A 12,829-nucleotide genomic window follows, 5' to 3' on the forward strand; every position below is an offset into this window, starting at 1 on the left:
AACGTAGTATGTGTACCAGGTTAGGGTTAGGCCATAATTTTATTCCGATTTTGCTATTTTCAGTTCTATTACGAGTTACGGTAATTAAAACTTATACTAATCTTCCTTAAGAATAAAAGTGGGGCAATATCCAGACAGTTTCAAGAGTAATGTTGAGAGATTGCTTTCTTTGCACACTTTGCTAAAATCAAGTGTAGGGTCATAGTCAATATTTATATTATTTCAATTCTGGAAATTCTGATAAATCCAACCTACCATCAATGTTCGTAACATTCTGCACGACCTTCTCAGCGTGAACTTCATGAATCTGCTCAGCTCGAACTTCTTGAATATGGGAGTCAGTTATGCTTGTCTCTGTGCGGAAGTAATATTTTCTTTATAAAAATGAGTTTTCAAATTGGTCATAGGAGCGTAAAAAAATTGTGCTAATATCACATTGCACATTTCGTTAAATATTAAAATGAGATGCATTATATTTTTTAGTTGAAAAATGAAGTGAAGTGATAAAAATAGATAATTCTTCCATTTCACAATACCATATTAGTATCAGAAGCAAATACATGTTGGGAGCGAAATAAATTTAATTCAAGTTCTAGATTAGGTATGCTGATAAGCAACTAGCTAGAAACAAGTTTTGGTTTATATGTAATGTTTACATTTATAACTCTATTAAACTTCTTGAATCTGAGAGTCAGTTATGTTCGTCTCTGTAGAAAAATATAGTTTGTATGCAAACAATCAAATTTTTATAAAGTAGAAAATTGTGTCATTGAAACATCCCCGTTGTTATCTAAATATCGAAGTACTGTAAAGTAATCCTCCATTACCCAACCCCCATACCTGTTCCATTTATTTAATATAGATGAGGAAATAACTGTCTGGAAACCTAGGTTTTTTTAACACTGAGAAATATACAGCAGGGCATTATCAATAAGAAAACATGCACAAAACATTAGAGAATTATTAAGCATTAAAGAAAAAGTTTTGTGTCAAAGACTGGAGGGTAAGATATGACAGAGCGGTGAGCAAGGCCCTGTGCAAATACTGGTATGAAAAGAGCTTCCGTTTTTATTTAAGGAACCAAAATCTTTGTAACTTGACAGATTTTTAGATGGGGTGCCAAACTTAAACTCATTGAAGATTTCCCACTTTTACATTGGTAAATGAAAACCTTGTACAATTTAAGTAAAGTTTTTTGTTTCTGATGAATAATTTTGTTCATTAGGATATGCGAGGTTTGGTCTCTGGTCAACAAAGTTTTATTTATAAAAGTCAGAACTAATTGAACTTGTGCTTATTCTGGGCAATATAGATAAAGTAAAGCCTCACCATCACACTTATGTGCTTATCCTGGGCAAGTTAGACACCGGAACGTAGTATGTGTACCAGGTTAGGGTTAGGCCATAATTTTATTCAGATTTTGCTATTTTCAGTTCTATTACGAGTTACGGTACTTAAAACTTATACTAATCTTCCTTAAGATTAAAAGTGGGGCAATATCCAGACAGTTTCAAGAGTAATGTTGAGAGATTGCTTTCTTTGCACACTTTGCTAAAATCAAGTGTAGGGTCATAATCAATATTTATATTATTTCAATTCTGGAAATTCTGATAAATCCAACCTACCATCAATGTTCGTAACATTCTGCACGACCTTCTCAGCGTGAACTTCATGAATCTGCCCAGCTCGAACTTCTTGAATATGGGAGTCAGTTATGCTTGTCTCTGTGCGGAAGAAATATTTTTTTTATAAAAATGAGTTTTCAAATTGGTCATAGGAGCGTAAAAAAATTGTGCTAATATCACATTGCACATTTCGTTAAATATTAAAATGAGATGCATTATATTTTTTAGTTGGAAAATGAAGTGAAGTGATAAAAATAGATAATTCTTCCATTTCACAATACCATATTAGTATCAGAAGCAAATACATGTTGGGAGCGAAATAAATTTAATTCAAGTTCTAGATTAGGTATGCTGATAAGCAACTAGCTAGAAACAAGTTTTGGTTTATATGTAATGTTTACATTTATAACTCTATTAAACTTCTTGAATCTGAGAGTCAGTTATGTTCGTCTCTGTAGAAAAATATAGTTTGTATACAAACAATCAAATTTTTATAAAGTAGAAAATTGTGTCATTGAAACATCCCCGTTGTTATCTAAATATCGAAGTACTGTAAAGTAATCCTCCATTACCCAACCCCCATACCTGTTCCATTAATTTAATTTAGATGAGGAAATAACTGTCTGGAAACCTAGGTTTTTTTAACACTCAGAAATATACAGCAGGGCTTTATCAATAAGAAAACATGCATGAAACATTAGATACAATTAAAGAAAAAGGCTTGTGTTAAAGACTGGAGGGTAAGAAATGACTGAACGGTGTGGCAGGCCCTGTGCAAATACTGATATGAAAAGAGCTTCCGTTTTAATTAAGGAACCAAAATCTTTGTAACTTGACAGATTTTTAGATGGGGTGCAAAATTGAAACTCATTGAAGATTTCCCACTCTTAGATTGGTAAATGAAAACCTTGTACAATTTAAGTAAAGTTTTTTGTTCCTGATGAATAATTTTGTTCATTAGAATATGCGAGGTTTGGTTTCTGGTCAACAAAGCTTTATTTATATAAGTCACAACTAATTGTACTTGTGCTTATTCTGGGCAATTTAGATAAGTTAAAGCCTCACCATCAAACTTATGTGTAGTATGTAGTAGTATGTGTACCAGGTTAGGGTTAGGCCATAATTTTATTCCGAATTTGCTTATTTCAGTTCTATTACGAGTTAGGGTACTTACAACCTATACTAATCTTCCTTAAGATTAAAAGTGGGGCAATATCAAGACAGTTTCAAGAGTAATGTTAAGTCATTGCTTTCTTTACACACTTTGCTAAAATCAAGTGTAGGGTCATAGTCAATATTTATATTATTTCTATTCTGGAAATTCTTATAAATCCAACCTACCATCAATGTTCGTAACATTCTGCACGACCTTCTCAGCGTGAACTTCATGAATCTGCTCAGCTCGAACTTCTTGAATATGGGAGTCAGTTATGCTTGTCTCTGTACGAATAAAATTTTTTTTTTATAAAAATGAGTTTTCAAATTGGGCATAGAAGCGTAAAAAAAAATTGTGCTAATTTCACATTGCACATTTGGTTAAATATCACCATCCAACTTATGTGCTTATCCTGGGCAAGTTAGATAAGTTAAAGCCTCACCATCAATCTTATGTGCTTATCCTGGGCAATTTAGATAAGTTAAAGCCTCACCATCAAACGTATGTGCTTATCCTGGGCAAGTTAGATAAGTTAAAGCCTCACCATCTAACTTATGGGCTTATCCTGGGCAAGTTAGACACCGGAACGTAGTATGTGTACCAGGTTGGGGTTAGGCCATAATTTTATTTCGATTTTGCCTATTTCAGTTTTATTACGAGTTAGGGTACTTAAAACTTATACTAATCTTCCTTAAGATTAAAAGTGGGGCAATATCAAGACAGTTTCAAGAGTAATGTTAAGACATTGCTTTCTTTACACACTTTGCTAAAATCAAGTGTAGGGTCATAGTCAATATTCATATTATTTCTATTCTGGAAATTCTGATAAATCCAACCTACCATCAATGTTCGTAACATTCTGAACGAGCTTCTCAGCGTGAACTTCATGAATCTGCTCAGCTCGAACTTCTTGAATATGGGAGTCAGTTATGCTTGTCTCTGTACGAATGAAATTTTTTTTTTTTTATAAAAATGTGTTTTCAAATTGGGGAGAGGGAGCGTAAAAAAATTGTGCTAATTTCACATTGCACATTTGGTTAAATATTAAAATGAGATACATTATATTTTTTTATCAAACTTATGTGTTTATCCCGGGCAAGTTAGGAATGATAAAGCCCCACCATCAAACTTATGTGTTTATTCTGGGCAATTTAGATAAGGTAAAGCCTCACCATCAAACTTATGTGCTTATCCTGGGCAATTTAGATAAGGTAAAGCCTCACCATCAAACTTATGTGTTTATCCCGGGCAAGTTAGGTATGATAAAGCCTCACCATCAAACTTATGTGTTTATCCTGGGCAATTTAGATAAGGTAAAGACTCACCATCAAACTTATGTGTTTATCCTGGGCAATTTAGATAAGGTAAAGCCTCACCATCAAACTTATGTGTTTATCCCGGGCAAGTTAGGTATGATAAAGCCTCACCATCAAACTCATGTGTTTATTCTGGGCAATTTAGATAATTTAAAGCCTCACCATCAAACTTATGTGTTTATCCTGGGCAATTGAGATAAGTTGAAGCCTCACCATCAAACTTATGTGTGTATCCTGGACAATTTAAATAAATTAAAGCCTCACCATCAAACTTTTGTGCTTATCCTGGGCAAGTTAGATAAGTTAAAGCCTCACCATCAATCTTATGTGCTTATCCTGGGCAAGTTAGATAAGTTAAAGCCTCACCATCAAACTAATGTGCTTATCCTGGGCAAGTTAGATACCGGAACGTAGTATGTGTACCAGGTTGGGGTTAGGCAAAAATTTTATTTCGATTTTGCCTATTTCAGTTTTAATACGAGTTAGGGTACTTAAAACTTATACTAATCTTCTTTAATATTAAAAGTGGGGCAATATCCAGACAGTTTCAAGAGTAATGTTAAGACATTGCTTTCTTTACACACTTTGCTAAAATCAAGTGTAGGGTCATAGTCAATATTCATATTATTTCTATTCTGGAAATTCTGATAAATCCAACCTACCATCAATGTTCGTAACATTCTGCACGACCTTCTCAGCGTGAACTTCATGAATCTGCTCAGCTCGAACTTCTTGAATATGGGAGTCAGTTATGCTTGTCTCTGTACGAATAAAATTTTTTTTTTTTATAAAAATGTGTTTTCAAATTGGGGAGAGGGAGCGTAAAAAAATTGTGCTAATTTCACATTGCACATTTGGTTAAATATTAAAATGAGATACATTATATTTTTTAGTTGAAAAACTAAAGTGAAGTGATACAGATAGATAATTCTCTCATCTCACAATACCATATTAGTGACAGAAGCAAATACATGTTTGAATCGAAATAAATTTAATTCAAGTTCTAGATTGAGTTTTCTGATAAGCAACTAGCTAAAAACAAGTTTTGGTTTATATGTAATGTTTAGATTTTTACCTCTATTAAACTTTTTTTAACACTCAGAAATATACAGCAGGGCATTATCAATAAGAAAACATGCACAAAACATTAGATACAATAAAAGAAAAGGCTTGTGTTACAGACTGGAGGGTAATATATGACAGAGCGGTGAGCAAGGCTCTGTGCAAATACTGGTATGAAAAGAGCTTCCGTTTTTAATTATGGAACCAAAATCTTTGTAACTTGACAGATTTTTAGATGGGGTGCCAAATTGAAACTCATTGAACATTTCCCACTCTTAGATTGGTAGATGAAAACCTTGTACAATTTAAGTAAAGTTTTTTGTTTCTGATTAATAATTTTGTTCATTAGGATATGCGAGGTTTGGTTTCTGGTCAACAAAGTTTTATTTATATAAGTCACAACTAATTGAACTTGTGCTTATTCTGGGCAATATAGATAAAGTAAAGCCTCACCATCAAACTTATGTGTTTATCCTGGGCAATTTCGATAAGGTAAAGCCTCACCATCAAACTTATGTGTTTATCCCGGGCAAGTTAGGTATGATAAAGCCTCACCATCAAACTCATGTGTTTATCCTGGGCAATTTAGATGAGTTAAAGCCTCACCATCAAACTTATGTGTTTATCCTGGGCAATTTAGATAAGTTAAAGCATCACCATCAAACTTTTGTGCTTATCCTGGGCACGTTAGATAAGTTAAAGCCTCACCATCAAACTAATGTGCTAATGTGCTCAAGTGTAGGGTCATAGTCAATATTCATATTATTTCTATTCTGGAAATTCTGATAAATCCAACCTACCATCAATGTTCGTAACATTCTGCACGACCTTCTCAGCGTGAACCTCATGAATCTGCTCAGCTCGAACTTCTTGAATATGGGAGTCAGTTATGCTTGTCTCTGTACGAAAGAAATATTTTCTTTATAAAAATGAGTTTTCATATTGGGCATAGGAGCGTAAAAAAATTTTGCTATTTTCACATTGCACATTTCGTTAAATATTAAAATGAGATACATTATATTTTTTAGTTAAAAAATGAAGTGAAGTGATAAAAATAGATATTTCTTCCATTTCGCAAATCCATATTAGTAACAGAAGCAAATACATGTTGGATGCGAAATAAATTTAATTCAAGTTCTAGATTATGTTTGCTGATAAGCAACTAGCTAGAAACAAGTTTTGCTTTATAGGTAATGTTTAGATTTATAACTCTATTGAAGTTCTTGAATCTGAGAGTCAGTTATGTTTGTCTCTGTAGAAGAATATGGTTTGTATACAATCAATCAGATTTTTATAAAGTAGAAAATTGTGTCATTGACACATCCACGTTGTTATCTAAATATCAAAGTACTGTAAAGTAATCCTCCATTACCCAACCCCCATAACTGTTCCATTAATTTAATTTAGATGATGAAATAACTGTCTGGAAACCTAGGTTTTTTTAACACTCAGAAATATACAGCGAGGCTTTATCAATAAGAAAACATGCATGAAACATTAGATACAATTAAAGAAAAAGGCTTGTGTTAAAGACTGGAGGGTAAGAAATGACTGAGCGGTGAGGCAGGCCCTGTGCAAATACTGGTATGAAAAAAGCTTCCATTTTTAATTAAGGAACCAAAATCTTTGTAACTTGACAGATTCTTAGATGGGGTGCCAAATTAAAACTCATTGAAGATTTCTCACTTTTAGATTGGTAAATGGAAACCTTGTACAATTTAAGTAAAGTTTTTTGTTTCTGATGAATAATTTTGTTCATTAGGATATGCGAGGTTTGGTCTCTGGTCAACAAAGTTTTATTTATATAAGTCACAACTAATTGTACTTGTGCTTATCCTGGGCAAGTTAGATAAGTTAAAGGCTCACCATCAAACTTATGTGCTTATCCTGGGCAAGTTAGACACCGGAACGTAGTATGTGTACCAGGTTACGGTTAGGCCATAATTTTATTCCGAATTTGCCTATTTCAGTTCTATTACGAGTTAGTGTACTTAAAACTTATATTAATCTTCCTTAAGATTAAAAGGGGGGCAATATCAAGACAGTTTCAAGAATAATCTTAAGAGATTGCTTTCTTTACACACTTTGCTAAAATCAAGTGTAGGTTCATAGTCAATATTCATATTATTTCAACTCTGGAAATTCTGATAAATCCGACCTACCATCAATGTTCGTAACATTCTGCACGACCTTCTCAGCATGAACTTCATGAATTTGCTCAGCTCGAACTTCTTGAATATGGAAGTCAGTTATGCTTGTCTCTGTACGGAAAGAATATTTTCTTTATAAAAATGAGTTTTCAAATTGGGCATAGGAGCGTAAATAAATTGTGCCATTTTCACATTGCACATTTGGTTAAATATTAAAATGAGATACATTATATTTTTTAGTTGAAAAACTAAAGTGAAGTGATAAAAATAGATTATTCTTTCAATTTCACAATACCATTTTAGTGACAGAAGCAAATACATGTTAGAAGCGAAATAAATTCAATTCAAGTTCTAGATTAAGTTTGCTGATAAGCAACTAGCTAGAAACAAGTTTTGGTTTAGAGGTAAGGTTTAGATTTATAACTCTGTTAAACTTCTTGAATCTGAGAGTCAGTTATGTTCGTCTCTGTAGAAGAATATAGTTTGTATACAATCAATCAGATTTTTATAAAGTAGAAAATTGTGTCATTGACACATCCCCGTTGTTATCTAAATATCAAAGTACTGTAAAGTAATCCTCCATTACCCATCCCCAATACCTGTTCCATTAATTTAATTTAGATGGGGAAATACCTGTCTGGAAACCTAGTTTTTTAACACTCAAAAATATACAGCAGGGCTTTATCAATAAGAAAACATACATGAAACATTACATACAATTAAAGAAAAAGGCTTGTGTTACAGACTGGAGGGTAAGAAATGACAGAGCGGTGAGCAATGCTCTGCAAATACTGGTATGAAAAGAGCTTCCGTTATTAATTAAAGAACCAAAATCTTTGTAACTTGACCGATTTTTAGATGGGGTTCTAAATTGAAACTCATTAAAGATTTCTCACTCTTAGATTGGTGAATGAAAACCTTGTACAATTTAACTAAAGTTTTTTGTTTCTGATGAATAATTTTGTTCATTAGGATATGCGAGGTTTGGTCTCTGGTCAACAAAGTTTTATTTATATAAGTCACAACTAATTGTACTTGTGCTTATCCTGGGCAAGTTAGATAAGTTAAAGGCTCACCATCAAACTAATGTGCGTATCCTGGACAAGTTAGCCACCGGAATGTAGTATGTGTACCAGGTTAGGGTTGGGCCATAATTTTATTCCGATTTTGCTTATTTCAGTTCTATTACGAGTTAGGGTACTTAAAACTTATACTAATCTTCCTTAAGATTAAAAGTGGGGCAATATCAAGACAGTTTCAAGAGTAATGTTAAGAGATTGCTTTCTTTACACACTTTGCTAAAATCAAGTGTAGGTTCATAGTCAATATTCATATTATTTCAACTGTGAATATCCTGATAAATCAAACGTACCATCAATGTTCGTTATATTCTGCACGACATTCTCAGCGTGAACTTCATGAATCTGCTCAGCTCGAACTTCTTGAATATGGGAGTCAGTTATGTTCGTCTCTGTAAAAGAATATAGTTAGTATACGATCAATCAGATTTTAATAAAGTAGAAAATTGTGTCATTGACACATCCCCGTTGTTATCTAAATATCGAAGTACTGTAAAGTAATCCTCCATTACCCAACCCCCATACCTGTCCCATTAATTTAATCTAGATGAGGAAATAGCTGTCTGGAAACTTAGCTTTTCTTGATACCCAGAAATGTACAGCAGGGGTTTATCAATGAGAAAACATGCACGAAACATTTGATACAATTAAAGAAAAAGGCTTGTGTTACAGACTGGAGGGTATGAAAACGACTGAGCGGTGAGGAAGGCCCTGTGTATATACTGGTATGAAAAGAGCTTACGTTTTTATTAGGGAACCAAAATCTTTGTAACTTGGCAGATTTTTATACCCTAAAGGAGATTGGGGTGCCAAATTGAAACTCATTGAAGATTTCCCACTTTTACATTGGTAAATGAAAACCTTGTACAATTCAAGTACAGTTTTTTGTTTCTGATGAATAATATTGTTCATTAGAATATGCGAGGTTTGGTCTCTGGTCAACAAATTTTTATTTATAAAAGTCAGAACTAATTGTACTTGTGCTTATCCTGGGCAATTTGGATAAGTTAAAGCCTCACCATCAAACTTATGTGCTTATCCTGAGCAAGTTAGACACCGGAACTAGTATGTGTACCAGGTTACGGTTAGGCCATAATTTTATTCCGAATTTGCCTATTTCAGTTCTATTATGAGTTAGGGTACTTAAAACTTATATTAATCTTCCTTAAGATTAAAAGTGGGGCAATATCAAGACAGTGTCAAGAGTAATCTTAAGAGATTGCTTTCTTTACACACTTTGCTAAAATCGAGTGTAGGTTCATAGTCAATATTCATATTATTTCAACTCTGGAAATTCGAATGAATCCGACCTACCATCAATGTTCGTAACATTCTGCACGACCTTCTCAGCATGAACTTCATGAATCTGCTCAGCTCGAACTTCTTGAATATGGGAGTCAGTTATGCTTGTCTCTGTACAGAAAGAATATTTTCTTTATAAAAATGAGTTTTCAAATTGGGCATAGGAGCGTAAATAAATTGTGCCATTTTCACATTGCACATTTGGTTAAATATTAAAATGAGATATATTATATTTTTTAGTTGAAAAACTAAAGTAAAGTGATAAAAATAGATTATTCTTTCAATTTCACAATACCATATTAGTGACAGAAGCAAATACATGTTAGAAGCGAAATAAATTTAATTCAAGTTCTAGATTAAGTTTGCTGATAAGCAACTAGCTAGAAACAAGTTTTGGTTTAGAGGTAATGTTTAGATTTATAACTCTGTTAAACTTCTTGAATCTGAGAGTCAGTTATGTTTGTCTCTGTAGAAGAATATAGTTTGTATACAATCAATCAGATTTTTATAAAGTAGAAAATTGTGTCATTGACACATCCCCGTTGTTATCTAAATATCGAAGTACTGTAAAGTAATCCTCCATTACCCATCCCCCATACCTGTTCCATTGATTTAATTTAGATGAGGAAATACCTGTCTGGAAACCTAGTTTTTTTAACACTCAAAAATATACAGCAGGGCTTTATCAATAAGAAAACATGCATGAAACATTAGATACCATTAAAGAAAAAGGCTTGTGTTACAGACTGGAGGGTAAGAAAATACCTGAGCGTTAGGAAGGCCCTGTGTAAATACTGGTATGAAAAGAGCTTCCGTTTTTATTAAGGAACCAAAATCTTTGTAACTTGGCAGATTTTTATACCCTAAAGGAGATTGGGGTGCCAAATTGAAACTCATTGAAGATTTCCTACTTTTACATTGGTAAATGAAGACCTTGAACTATTTAAGTACAGTTTTTCGTTTCTGATGAATAATTTTGTTCATTAGAATATGCGAGATTTGGTCTCTGGTCAACAAATTTTTTTTTATAAAAGTCAGAACTAATTGTACTTGTGCTTATCCTGGGCAATTTAGATAAGTTAAAGCCTCACCATCAAACTTATGTGCTTATTCTGGGCAAGTTAGACACCGGAACGTAGTATGTGTACCAGGTTACGGTTAGGCCATAATTTTATTCCGAATTTGCTTATTTCAGTTCTATTACGAGTAAGGGTACTTAAAACTTATACTAATCTTCCTTAAGATTAAAAGTGGGGCAATATCAAGACAGTTTCAAGAGTAATCTTAAGAGATTGCTTTCTTTACACACTTTGCTATAATCAAGTGTAGGTTCATAGTCAATATTCATATTATTTCAACTCTGGAAATTCTGATAAATCCGACCTACCATCAATGTTCGTAACATTCTGCACGACCTTCTCAGCATGAACTTCATGAATCTGCTCAGCTCGAACTTCTTGAATATGGGAGTCAGTTATGCTTGTTTCTGTACGGAAAGAATATTTTCTTTATAAAAATGAGTTTTCAAATTGGGCATAGGAGCGTAAATAAATTGTGTCATTTTCACATTGCACATTTGGTTAAATATTAAAATGAGATACATTATACTTTTTAGTTGAAAAACTAAAGTGAAGTGATAAAAATAGATAATTCTTTCAATTTCACAATACCATATTAGTGACAGAAGCAAATACATGTTAGAAGCGAAATAAATTTAATTCAAGTTCTAGATTAAGTTTGCTGATAAGCAACTAGCTAAAAACAAGTTTTGGTTTAGAGGTAATGTTTAGATTTATAACTCTGTTAAACTTCTTGAATCTGAGAGTCAGTTATGTTCGTCTCTGTAGAAGAATATAGTTTGTATACAATCAATCAGATTTTTATAAAGTAGAAAATTGTGTCATTGACACATCCCCGTTGTTATCTAAATATCGAAGTACTGTAAAGTAATCCTCCATTACCCATCCCCCATACCTGTTCCATTAATTTAATTTAGATGAGGAAATAACTGTCTGGAAACCTAGGTTTTTTTAACACTCAGAAATATACAGCAGGGCTTTATCAATAAGAAAACATGCGTGAAACATTAGATACAATTAAAGAAAAAGGCTTGTGTTACAGACTGGAGGGTAAGAAATACCTGAGCGGTGAGGCAGGCCCTGTGCGAATACTGGTATGAAAAGAGCTTCCGCTATTAATTAAGGAACCAAAATCTTTGTAACTTGACAGATTTTTAGAAGGGGTGCCAAATTGAAACTCATTGAAGATTTCCCACTCTTAGATTGGTAAATGAAAACCTTGTACAATTTAAATACAGTTTTTTGTTCCTGATGAATAATTTTGTTCATTAGAATATGCGTGGTTTGGTCTCTGGTCAACAAGTTTTTTTTTTTTTTTTTTTATAAGACATAACTAATTGTACTTGTGCTTATCCTGGGCAATGTAGATAAGTTGAAGCCTCACCATCAAACTCATGTGTTTATCCTGGGCAATTTAGATAAGTTAAAGCCTCACCATCAAACTTATGTGCTTATCCTGAGCAAGTTAGATAAGTTGAAGCCTCACAATCAAACTTATGCGCTTATCCTGGGCAAGTTAGATAAGGGAAAGCCTAGGCAATATCAAGACAGTTTCAAGAGTAATGTTAAGAGATTGCTTTCTTCAAACACTTTGCTAAAATCAAGTGTAGGTTCATAGTCAATATTCATATTATTTCAACTCTGAAAATCCTGATAAATCAAACGTACCATCAATGTTCGTTATATTCTGCACGACATTCTCAGCGTGAACTCCATGAATCTGCTCAGCTCGAACTTCTTGAATATGGGAGTCAGTTATGTTTGTCTCTGTACGAAAGAAATATTCTATTTATAAAAATGAGTTTTCAGATTAGGCATTGTAGCGTTAAAAAAATTGTGCTATTTTCACATTGCACATTTCGTTAAATATTAAAATGAGATACATTATAATCTTTAGTTGAAAAACTAAATCGAAGTGAAAAAAATAGATAATTTTCCCATCTTACATTACCATATTAGTGACAAAAGCAAATACATGTTGGAAGCGAAATAATTTTAATTTAAGTTCTAGATGGAGTTTTCTGATAAGCAACTAGCTAGAAACAAGTTTTGGTTTATAT

This window comes from Styela clava, chromosome 1, assembly GCF_964204865.1.
Source record: "Styela clava chromosome 1, kaStyClav1.hap1.2, whole genome shotgun sequence".
NCBI classification, from domain to species: domain Eukaryota; kingdom Metazoa; phylum Chordata; class Ascidiacea; order Stolidobranchia; family Styelidae; genus Styela; species Styela clava.